Source organism: Sorex fumeus, unplaced genomic scaffold, assembly GCF_029834395.1.
Source record: "Sorex fumeus unplaced genomic scaffold, SorFum_2.1 ptg000043l, whole genome shotgun sequence".
Lineage (NCBI taxonomy): Eukaryota > Metazoa > Chordata > Mammalia > Eulipotyphla > Soricidae > Sorex > Sorex fumeus.
The window spans coordinates 50850621-50863303 of record NW_026606100.1 but is presented as its reverse complement, the minus strand read 5'-3'; the positions used below and the strand labels follow the sequence as shown (position 1 = coordinate 50863303).

General features: G+C 53.2%; 1 protein-coding gene across 1 annotated transcript in view; it reads right to left on the bottom strand.

Annotated features, from left to right (window-relative positions):
- ACADSB (acyl-CoA dehydrogenase short/branched chain) overlaps window positions 1-12683 on the bottom strand; it is a 40277-nt gene that overhangs the window by 27182 nt on the left and 412 nt on the right. The gene's annotated exons all lie outside the window — the stretch shown is intronic.

Genomic DNA, 12683 nt, shown 5'->3' with positions numbered 1-12683 from the left:
CCCCCCCAAAAAAAAAGAGTCCAGGGGCACAGGTGGTAATGGACTGGCTCTGCACTCAAGCATTACCTCTATCACCAAAGGTCTTCCTAACCTGATTGTGAAGGGTGTTTATACAACTGCCATTAAAACCCCCAGCAGCACTTTGGACTCGGGCCGCCTAAATGGTCTCTGCTCATTTAGCCAGCTGTGGTTTGTTTCACTTCTTGGGTTCGGGGACCGCATCTATCTGGTGGGGCTCTTCTTCCTCCGCAATCTGGAATTCATCTCTGTCACGAACTGCCAAGGAGAAGGCTTTGTGGTCTCGGCGTTTCCAAGGGCTCAAGATACCCTCATTCAGTATCTGGAGGTTCCTGCCATCTTCTCTGTCGTCTGGAGATTCTTGGCGGCCTGTCTTGGCGCTCACCGACCTGTCGCAGTGGCTGTTTCTCTGAGGCTGAGCGTTCCGTTTCACCTGCCAGGGTCCGTTTCCAGGTCTGTCACTCCTGTGCGCACTTCCGTTGGCGTGTTCCCCAACTCTGCGCTCACATCCAGTGCGCGGTGTGTTCCACGGTTTCTTTGAGCTCCCCGTGTGCATCCGTAACAGTTCCGTTCTAAACTCCTCAGCAGGGAGGTTAGATAGTGCATTATTATCCGTTGGGTCACCTGGGCCGGCCTCTTCACTCACTGAGCCTGATGGGTTTCTGCGTTGCTTTACCACCGTGACCTTTGCCATTCAGGGGTGTTACCCGTGTGTTTCTGTGTGGCTGGAGCCTCAGTTGGCGTGCATTATGAGATGAACTGGGGAGTTCTGGAGAGACTGACACAGAGTGTTCCCCAAGGTCCGCCCATGCATCTGCCCTGAGGTCCTAAAGCCACGGTCAGCCCTCACTCAGTATTAACCCTGCGCCCCCGCTGATGCCAACCCTGCTGCCCCGGGTGCCTCTGCCTTGCTCTGGTCTCCTATAGAGATCACCTATATAGAGCCCATATATAGCACGGTCCTCCTGCTGTTCATCGATTTCCTCGAGCGGGCCCAGTAACATCTCCATCGTGAGACTTGTTGTCACTGTGTTTGGCATATCGAATACGTCAAGGGTAGCTTGCCAGGCTTTGCTGTGCGGGTGAGATACTCTCGGTAGCTTGCCGGGCTCTCCGAGAGGGGCGGAGGAATCGAACCCTGGCTCGGCAGGGCCGGCTGCACACAAGGCAAACGCCCTACCGCTGTGCTACTGCTCCAGCCCCGGATCCCATATAGATCACCATAAAGATCTGGGGAACAAAATGAGAGAGAGAACAAAAGGGAACGCCCTGCCACAGAGGCAGGGTGGGATGGGGGAGATGGGGGGTGGGAGGGATACTGGGACCCGTGGTGGTGGAAAATGGGCACTGGTGAAGGGATGGGGTGTTTGATCATTGTTATAATTGAAACCCAAGCACAAAAATTTGTAAATCTATTACTGTACCTCATGGCATTTCACTAATAAAAGGTAAAGGTAAAGGCCTTCCCGTTGATCATCGATTTGCTCGAGCGGGCCCAGTAACGTCTCCATTGGAGACTTTGTTGTTACTGTGTCTGGCATATCGAATACTCTCGGTAGCTTGCCGGGCTCTCCGAGAGGGGCGGAGGAATCGAACTCGGGTCGGCCATGTTGGCCGCTTGTAAGGCGAACGCCCTACCCGCTGTGCTATCGCTCCAGCTAATAAAAATTAAAAAAAAAAAAAAATAAAAGATCTGAGGAAAACATGAAGTGGGGCAAGTAAAGCCTCTTCATTAAACAGAGCTGGAAAAACACGCAAAACATGAACTCAGAACTATTTCTCTTCTTTTTTTCTTTTGCCATTTTTTTTAAAATAAAGAATTTCAGGTCTGATTTTTTTTTCATGCAAAACATGAACTCATACTTTTTTTTTTTTTTGTCCCTTTGGCTTTTTGGGTCCACCTGGCAGTGTTCAGGAGTTACTCCTGGCTCTGCACTCAAGAATTACCTCTGGTGACACTCAGGGGACCAGATGGGATACGGGGATCGAACCCCGTAAGGCCGCATGCAAGACAAACACCTTACTCACTGGAACGATCACTCCAACTCGTTTGCCATTTTTTTAAAAACTAATTTTAGATCTGATTTTTTTTTTAATTGAAACACTGTGAGACAAGAGCCTTACAAGGCTGTTCATGACTGGGTTTCAGTCGTACAATGTTCCAACACCCGTCCCCACACCAGTGTGATTTACCAGCACGAGTCCCCAGTTTTCCTCCTGCCCATAGCCACAACCACACCCAACTCTCCCCCCCATTGCCTGTCTCTATGGCAGGCACCTCTCCCTCCCTCCCTTCCTTCCCGCCTGGGATTACCATATGTGTGTGTGTGCGTGTGTCCCTTTACCTACTTTCAACACTCAGTTCTAATCCAGAGTGATCATTTCCAACAACCGTTGTACATTGGACCCTCCTCTATTCTGTTAACAGCCCTTCACACCCCCACACGCTTGGGGTAGCTTCCAACCGTTGACCATCCTCCTGGACACTGTCTTCCCTGGCTTTGGAAATCAGTCTCATACTATCTTTTTTTTAAATATCTCGCAAATGAATGCAGTCATTCTATATATGCCCTCTCCTCGGACTTGGCATGATACGCAGCATGGCCATCCATTTACAGGCAAATTTCATGACTTCATTCTCCCTATCAGTTGTGTAGTATTCCATTGTGTAGATGGAAGCCCAGTTTCTAGTTTGAGAGGAATGTCCATGTGGTCTCCAACGGCAATCCCACTAGCAACGAATGAGGGTCCCTTTTGCCCCACATTCATAGCACTGTTTGTTCTTGTTCTTTCGGAAGTGTGCCAGGCTTGTGGCATGAGATGATATCTCTCTATCATTTTGATTTGCAGCTCCCTGATGACTAATGATATAGTGCGTTATTTTTCATGTGCCTTTTGCCCATCCAAACTTCTTCTTTGAGGAAGTTCCTGTACATTTCTTTTCCCTATTTTTTGATGGGGTTGGATGGATTTTTTTCTTGTAAAGTTCTACCAGTGCCCTGTATATCTTTGATATTACCCCCCTTATTTGATGGGTATTGGGTGATTAATTTTTCCCATTCCGTGGGCTGTCTTTGTATCTTAGTCACTGTTTCTTTGGCGGTGCAGAAGCTTCTTAGTTTCATGTGGTCCCATTTGTTAACTTTTGCTTCCACTTGCTTGGTCAGTGGTGTTTCATCTTTGAATATGCCTTTCGCTTCAAGGCCATGGAGGGTTTGGCCTGCGTTTTCTTCCAGGGACCTATGGATTCAGTCTGCTGTTGAGGTCTTGAATCCATTTTGATCTGACTTTTGTGCATGGTGTCAGATGGAAGTCAAAGTTCATTTTTGGTTTTACATGTAGCTGCCAAGTTTCCACAGGACCAGTTGCTAAAGAGGTTTTCCCTGCTCCACTTCATATTTCTTGCTCCCTTATCAAAGATCAAATGATTACCTAGTTGAGGTTCTGTGCTGGGACATTCAACTCTATTCCATTCGTCTGCGAGCCTGTCTTTATTCCAACACCACGCTGCTTGAATTACTACTGCTTCGTAGTACAGTTTGAAATTGGGGAAAGTGATGCCTCCCATCTTTTTTTTTCCCAAGGAGGGCATTAGCTATTCGTGGGGTGGGGGGGGTTGTTGTTCCATATAAATTTCAGGAGTGTTTGACCAATTTCTTTGAAAAAATGTCATGGGTAGGTATCTTTTCTTTTCGGGTCACACCTGGCAATGCGCAGGGGTTCCTCCTGGCTCTGCACTCAGGAGTTACTCCTGGCGGTACTCAGGGGACCCTATGGGATGCTGGGGATCGAACCCAGGTCAGCCACGTGCAAGGCAAACGCCCTACCCGCTGTGCTATCTCTCCAGCCCTGGGTAGGTATCTTTCGAGGGACCACGTTGAATCGGTATAATGCTTTGGGAAGTATTGCCGTTCTGAATGTAATTCTCCCAAGCCACGAGTAGGGAGTGTGTTCCCACTTCTTACTGGCTCTAACCCAGACCTCTTTCTAACATGATGCACGAAAATCAAATCAAAGTCAATTGAAGACCTCGACATCCAACCTGGATTCCTAAGCTACACCGAGGGAAATCTAGGCAGAACTCTCCACGGAGTGAAGCCTACGGGCGTTCTAAAGATCCACTGACCCGGCAGGTAGAAGCGGAGACCAACAAACCGGGCTGCATGAAACGGTTATGTTTCCTTCACCTCAAGGGAAATGGTGGTCAGAACACAAAAACAGGGCAGTACTGGCTCGTCCTTCATGTCCTACTGAGGTCATGAGTTGCCCCCCACAAGCGGCTCTCTGGCACGGCCATGGCTCCAGAGGCAAAAGGACTTAGTCCAGAACCCAGCAGCTTGCAGAAGAAAAGTGAATGGACCATGCGTTAAACTACGGAGCCATGCCTCCCCAGGAGGGAAAGGGTGTTGCTCCCTTCTGCCTTTTTCCCCCCTGACAGCAAGGTGGCTGCCGCCTCAGAGCTTATAGGAAAGCCAGGTACGAGCCGGCAGTGATGGGGCAACTGCAGTCTCATGGGAAGGGGGGCGGTACCAGCTCATCCTTCACGCCCTACCGAGGTCACGAGTTACCCCCCACGAGTAGCTCTCCGGCACGGCCATAACATCAGACACACAGACACCAATCTCGTAATTATCTGGCTCTTTGCAGAAATCCAAAATCGTGGCCGCGTGACTATATGATTCTCATAACCAGCTATGGAAAACAAAATATTTCACAATGCCTTTTCAGCAATTCTGATTGTTTGGGGGGGGGATTCTAAACAACAATGGTGCATCTTTTGTCAAAATAATGAATGTAATCAATGTAGAGAAGAGTTAAGTGGAAATCACCTGCCTCACAGGCATTTGGAGGGGTGGCAGGGGGCGTACACTGGAGTTCTTGGTGGTGAAAAATGAGTCCTGGTGAAGGGAAAAGTGTTTGATCATTGTATGACCGAGACTTAAACCTGAAAGCTTTGTAACTTTTCCCACAGTGATTCAATAAATAAATATAAAAAGAAAAAAATTAAGGTGGAGTTCACGTCCAATTCAATCAGCGAATCAGTGGCTGAATAAATAGCAGTATTCCTACAAAAAAAAAAATACAAAAACAGCCCAGAGACAGGGAGAAATTACTTGCCGCTCCCCCACGCCCCCCCCCCCCCCATCTGACAAAGGGTTAATACCCAAAATAGTAACAACCCAGGCTGAAACAATAGGGGGCTGGAGCAATAGCACAGCAGGTAGGGCATTTGCCTTGCACCCAGCCGACCCGGGTTCGATTCCCAGCATCCCATATGGTCCCCCGAGCACCGCTAGGAGTAATTTCTGAGTGCAGAGGCAGGAGGAACCCCTGAGCATCGCTGGGTGTGACCCAAAAACAAACAAACAAACAATAAATAAATGACCGCCCTCTGCCCCCCTCCCCCCGCAGGCCCACACGGCAAGGGAGAGGCTCCCGGCTCATGTTGAGGGCGGCAGCATGTCCTGACAGGCCACCTGCAGCATCAGAGCGGCTGTCCCCCAGACCGCTGCCCGGCCAGCATATCTCCAGGCTCCCCGACGGGATCGGCCAGCCCCGGGGGGAACTCAGCAGAGCCACTGCCCAGCTGGGTTGAGCTTTGAATATCGAGGGGGACTCAGTGCCCAAAACTAGACTTCTTCAGCTCCCCCCCCCCCACACCCCCTGCGTGCACTCCAGACCCTTCCCTGCAAGACACGCAGCCCTGGGAAGGACGGCCAGAAGCACCGTGGATTCATCGCATATTTGACTTCAAATTTATTTTCGGTCACTCTGCGTCCAGAAGTTGTTTCTGTTCCCAAATGTTTCACATTCAGTTATACAACGCCAAGACTTAAGAAGCCAGAGAGGTGGGACAGTGGGTAGGGCACTTGCCTTGCAGAGAGTGAGATCACTTTCAAACCTGCCATGGCATGAACCCCACTGAGTGACCCCTGAGCACGGCTGGGTGTGCGCCCCCCACCGCCCCAAAGTGAGGGTGCAGAACATGGAACCAACCAGAGGCAGTGCCACAGGAAGTAATGGGAGGGAGGGATGGTCCTCCATGCCAAGTTGTTTTAATAAATATTAGCTGAAATGGTGACGTGCTTAATAATGCTGGACGTTCTATGCAGCTTCCGGTTAATTAAACTAGTCCCAAAAATGAGCGTAGGGCAGGGTTGGAGCGATAGGACAGCAGGGGGGAGTTTGCCTTGCAGGGGTTCAAAGACCGATGACTGGTCTCCCATAAGACCCCTCAGCACAGCCAGGAGTTACCCCTGAGTGTGGAACTGGGAGTAACCCCTGGGCATTGTCAAGGGTGGTCCAAAAGAGAGAGAGAGAGACAGAGAGAGAGATAGACAGAGACAGACAGAGAGACAGAGAGAGAGAGACAGACAGACAGAGACAGAGAGAGAGAGGGAGAAGTGGAATGTCAAGCTTTCCTTGGCAGATAAGGATTAATATGATTTGCCATCAGTTCTGTGAGGTTTGGGACAGTAACTAAGACTGAGATTCGAACCGGCAGTAATTAATATTGAAGTGTGCAGCCCGACTGTGACCTGAGCTGTTGGATGCCGGCTCCATCCTGGTCAGATTCTTCCCCTGCTGTTTTTGGCTCTGCGGCAGGTGAAGACTGAGTGGGGGGGGCGAGGCAGCCAGCGTCCCCGAGAGCAGCAACTGGCCCCGAGGAGGCGTCCACGGCTGTCCTGTCCTGCCGAGCAGAGCCTGTTCTCCAATACAACCCACTGTGCAATGTTTACTTCTCAGATTCCCCACCGGTCACGGGTGCCAGCTGCTTTCAGAGGGCAAACCTCTGTGTCCTGACGGGCGGCAGGCCCCCAGCTGCAAATTCTCGCTTTGGCACGGCCAATCCCACTCGAGGTTGGAAGCGGACTCTGACCTGGCTCTCATACCCCCGGGCTGAGACGCCTTCGGCAGAACAGAACCTCTCCTTGCTCTCCCCGGAGGGACAGCTTCTGGTCTCAGCATTCGACCAAAAAAGAAAATACAAACTTTGAAAAACTTTCTGGGGGCTTTGGGGGTCACACTTGGCAGTGCTCAGGCCTCACTCCGGGCTCCTGCTCCGGAATCTCTCCTGGCAGTCCTTGGGGGACCACCAGGGGTGCCAGGGAGTCAAGCCGGGCCAGCCACATAGGACGCCGCATGCTTCACCTGCATTTCCCTCTCCGACTCTGGAAACACCAGTTTTTATTGACACGCCTAGTGCCACCCTCACAGATCCTGACAAACCTCCGAGCAGAACCAAACACGCTCCAGCCAAGGCCTAAGTCATCAACCAGGAGAGGGTGCCAGGGCTCTGGCATACAGGGGACACGTCCGCCTTCCTGGGTGACCTTGGCCACGTCAGCAAGTTCTCGGAAGGAGCAGCAAAATGAAAGCAGACACCACGTCCTCTACCCAAAGGCATCTGAAATGATGGAACTGTGGAGAAAGTCACTTCCCAAAACATTCCACTGTGGAGGGCCAGAGAGAGCGAGAGCGGGAACAGGAGAAGAGCCGTACGGCGCTTGGAGTTGGTCTCTGGCACCTGGACGGCTCCCTGAGCCTTACCGGGACGGATCTCAGCACAGAGCCAGGAGTCAAAGCCCTGAGCTTCGAGGAGGGGGTGGGGGAGGGTGGCCCAAAAGCAAACCAAAGGAAAACGAAAACAGCAATTGAGCTGTGCCACTGAGATTCAGCGTCTTCCTAGGCGGAGGGTAAGGTTCTCTCAAAGCCACTTCTTTTCAGGGAAAGCAAGACGGCCGCAGGAGGAACGCGGGACATGGGCCGAATCTAGTAGGTCCCATTCCCTTGGGCCAGCTGAGGGGCAGACCGTTCTCTGGAACCTCCCTAAGCCACTCCATTACTTCCCCTCTGTATCCGTCCTTCCCCGACACACTGCTCCTGGCTGGTCTCGCTCTGCATGGTGCAAACTGGGAGTGGGTTTAGAGATTCGATTCCTTTTTTTTTTTCTTTTTTTGGGGGGGGGAGTCACACCCGGCGATGCACAGGGGTTCCTCCTGGCTCTGTACTCAGGAATCACCCCTGGCGGTGCTCAGGGGACCATCTGGGATGCTGGGAATCGAACCCGGGTCGGCCGTGTGCAAGGCAAACGCCCTCCCCGTTGTGCTATCGCTCCAGCCCTGCGTTTCCTTCTTTTGCTCCAGTTCTGAACCAAGGAGATGGTCTCCACCTGACCCTAACCCTCCGCGTAGCCTTGCCCCGACAGACACCCAGCAGGTGATGAACCGGCAGCTCAGAACTCCTCCGTAGGCCACGGCCACGCGCACCTTGACTCTGAGCACCTGTATCTCCAGCTCTCCTTCTCCTGCACGGTTCCAAGTCCACTTGCAGCCCAAGTTCCTCCCCCTGATACTCGGTGTCCAAACAATTCCTGGAACCTTTACTAGTCACGAGTGGAACTAATCCTTTCCCTCCGGTTCCTCCGCATCTACCTACCTTTCCCCTTAATCGCCTTATCTTCGCTCCTGACTCAACCACTCCATCTAGAAACTGGCACCGTGGGGCTGGGGAGATGGCACCATGGGTGGCACAGCGAGTGAGGTGCTGGCCTCGCGCACGCCCAACCCAGGTATGAAGCTCGGCCTCCTGCGTGGTCCCTGAGCACTGCCAGGAGTAATTCCTGCGCGTAAAGCCGGGAGTGACCTCTGAGCGTCCCTGGGTGTGACCCAAAAGGCAAAAACAAAAACAAAAAAGAAAGAAACGGGCAGCAGTTTAATTCGCCATTTCCAGATGACCAGGCCTTCTCGAATCTTCCTTTCTTCATCTTCCTTCTAGAGGTGCTGCCAGGTTAGGGGCTTCTTTTTCTTTTCTTTTGTTTTTCTCTTTCTTTTTGGGTCACATCCGGCGAGGCTCAGGGGTTCCTCCTGGCTCGGCACTCAGGAATCACTCCTGGTAGTGCTCGGGGGACCCTATGAGCTACTGGGAATCGAACCCGGCTCAGCCGCATGCAAGACAAACGCCATACCGCTGCGCTATTGCTCCAGCCCCGGTTAGGGGCTTCTTATAGCCCAGTGGACCCTGAAGTGGCCTGAATCAGGGGTCTTCTACCACTGACCCATGAGCCGGTGCCTTCCCACGGGTAGAGAAAGGCTGACAGCCACAGGTCTACCGCTTGGCTCCAACTGCTGGTCTGGGATGCAGGCCAGGTGCCGGGTGCAGATTGTAACAAGGTCAAAGGCCCCTGACCTCAGTGCCCAGGAGCCCCATCTGCCAGCCCCCGCCACGGGATATCACCAAACCCTCTACCAGTGAACGTCTCAGGTTCCCTAGCCTGGAGTGTGGTGACGCAGGCTGAGAGAGATTTCCAAGAACAGCCTAACCTGCCTCCCCTTGGTACACACCTGGGGGACAGAACTAGCAGGTCTCTGAGGTTCAACTCGGGCCAAGGAGGCATGTGGCAATCTTGGAGGCACTTGGGGCTGACCCACAAGTCTACAGGACAGTGGACGGCGGTGCCCAAGTTGGGAAGTGCCACCCAAGCTGGCTGGCACTCAGAGGCAAAGGGCCGAGTGCAATTTGGCCTGTCCGGTCCAGGCTCCCGGGAGGAAGCAGAGTATGGTGGCCGCGGAGCTGACCTCTGTGGCTCCTGTGTTCTTCCCAGCACCAGAGAGCGTGGGAAGAAAAGCAACGCTGGGGCTGGAGCGAGAGCAGAGCGGGGAGGGCGTTTGCCTTGCACGTGGCCGACCTGGGTTCGATCCCCAGCATCCCATAGGGTCCCCTGAGCACCGCCAGGAGTAACTCCTGAGTGCAGAGCCAGGAGGAACCCCTGTGCATCACCGGGTGTGACCCAAAAAGCAAAACAAAACAAAACAAAAATAAAAAAATAAATAAAAAACAAAGACCCCCTTCTCGATCCCTAAGACTGACTGAGGTACTCCGCAGAGGAGAGAGACAGTCCCTGAGTCCCCCTAGCGCTGCTAGTGACATGTTCTGCCTAGACTCGGGGCTGGTGTTTACTCTGTGCTGAGAGAAGCCGTGATCTTCCACACCTCCTCTCTCTCTTCACGCCGCCACTGTCCTACTCGGCAGGAGAGGAAACAGAAGTGGAGCAGCTGGCCGAAGGGTCCAGCAACGCTGCTTGGGGCTCAGATGCACGTAACCTGAGTTTCATCACATGCATGATAGTGTCCTACCAATTCTCTCCATCCCAGGTGCCAACTCTAGAACCCAGAAGTCCCAGGGGCTTTGCCAAGAGCAAAACAAATTGCAAACTGCACACCTCCTCCGTCAGCAGCACAAGTTGCAGCCTTGACAGGATTCCCAGAATATGGAAGCCCAGCAGGAAGGATTGTTTCGGGAGCTCCCCCAGTGGTGCTCAGGACTTTCTCCTGGCTCTGTCCTCGGGGATCACTCCCAGCGGGGCTCAGGAAGACTCTCTGGGGTGCTGGGGAATCCAACCCGGTCCGCTCAAGCACCTTACCTGCTGTATAAACTCTCTGCTCTCCCTCATCGGGAATACTTCACAGGGGTCAGCACAGAACAGGACTGGGGTGCATGACTTGCACGCCAGAGCCCAGGGTTCATGCCCCAATAGCACAGGGTTTCCTAAATGCACTCCCCACCCCCAGGACAGCCACCTGCAGTCACTCCCTCTGTTACCTACAAAAGGAACTTTGGAAAAAACACCTCAGCTGCCTGCCATGATCTGGGCTGACAAAACGGGCAATTTGTGGGCCAGGCTGAGCGCACGCCCCAAGAGGCCCTGGTCTGAACCAGCCACCGCCTGGCCCCAAGCACTGTCAGGAGGCAGGGGAGCAGCCCTCCGGTGTGCCCCCTAAATCAAAGGCCGACTAATTCCCCAGGAACCCAAGGGAATGTCGTGCTTCTAAGCCGGAAAGAGGGCACGAGCACCCACCCAAGACCAGGATACATGGGGAGCAGGGGGCCCTACAGACGCTGCCCTGGTCCTCACGACGAGTGCCGATGGAGAGGGGTTCTAGGGGCAGATGGGAGACGCTGTAGAGGGGTTCCGGGGCGCAGTGCATGGTACGTCCTGGCTCCCCATTCATCTTCCACGACAGGCTAACGTGCCCAGCAGGTCGCCTAGATCACAGCGCTAGACAGTCCCAAGGCCAAACCGCCCCCCACATTCCTTCCAAAACAGCCCCCTGGGGCCTGAGCCATAGGACAGCAAGGACAGTGCTGGCCTTGCACACGGCCGGCCCGGGTTCGATCCCTGGCATCCCAGGAGGGCCCCTGAGCACCGTAGTATTGCCGGGTGTGGCTACAAAGAAAAAAAAAAACCCTAGTCCCCTTGCTGGTTCCCTTATTCCATCTGAAAACCTGAACCCCACTTCCAACAGCCTACCAGGTCCTCACTCTCCTCTGAACCCAAACACAGACTGCCTGGCTCCCATCTAAACATGAGGACTGCTGTCTCTGGGACTAGGCCCTTGTCTAAAACGAAGTCTTTACTTTTTTTTTTAAGGTCTTTTTTTTGGTGGGGGGGGTGAAGGTCACCCCTGGTTCTACCCTCAGGGATTACTTCTGGCAATGCTTGGAACATAGGGGGTGCCAGGGATCAAACCTGGGTCCGGTGTGTGCAAGACAAGTGCCTTACCCGCTGAACTATGTCTCCAGCCCCTTACTGCCAGGTGGTGTCCCAGGACTGGAGTGATAGCACAGCTGGTAGGGCGTTTGCCTTGCACACGGCCGACCTGGGTTCGATCCCTGGCACCCCATATGGTGCCCTGAGCACCACCAGGAATGATTCCTGAGTGCAGAACCAGGAGTAACCCCTGAGCATCTGTGATTGTGGCCCCAAAAAGCAAAAAACAACCAACCAAACCAAACTAGCAGTGCCTGGCAGCCCAGGGAACTGTGTGAATTCACTGAACTGACCCCACTGCACCTTGGCGCAGGGGCTGTTCCTCCTACCGTACAACTCAGGGAACCGCAGCCCAAAGATAACCCAAAGCCTTTCAGCGACTTTCCCAAGGTCAAACTGCTGGAAAGGGCCGGCCAGGGCTGTGTTCAAATCCAAGTTCTTCAACAACTCCCCGTTAGCTACTTATGCAAGAGTGCCTGGAAAAATTGAGAAGTCACTGCAATCAAACGCATCAAATCTACTTGCTACACCAAATCCAAACAACGCAGGTCTCTGACACCCTAAGGAAGGGGGAGGGGGGTGAGAAGGAGTGGTCAGGCCAGCCACTCTCCAGCTGAGAAGCTTTGAACAATCCTTTTTTTTTTTTCTTTTCTTTGACCCACCCTAGGAACAGGAAACTTAAACCAGAAAATCCTCCTGGCAAGGGGGTGGGGATATCACGACAGCAAGGTCTTTGGAAGGGTTCTGAGAAGTTCCCTGATTTGATTCTGCCCTGCCACCACGCAGATGGTCAGCGAAAGCTGGCACCTTCCGGGGAACAGTCGTGGCCTCGGGCAACGCCGGGCGGCATCTGCCCTCCACTATTACGCAGCCTTAAAACAATTAGAGGGAGTGTGCTACACGCAACCGCAAGAATGCATGCCTCGTGCCACATGAAAGGACTGAGCCAATTTTTTTAATCACCCAAACCTGTTAGCAGTCAAACGCCCTTCACTCTTCTCTCGGGAGTCCTGCCTGCGAGGCATAACTGGGAAGCGGCCGAAACCCCGCACCGGCGGAGGTGCGTTGCGTTGCGTTGCGTTGCGGTGCGGTGCGGTGCGGTTGCGGTTGCGGT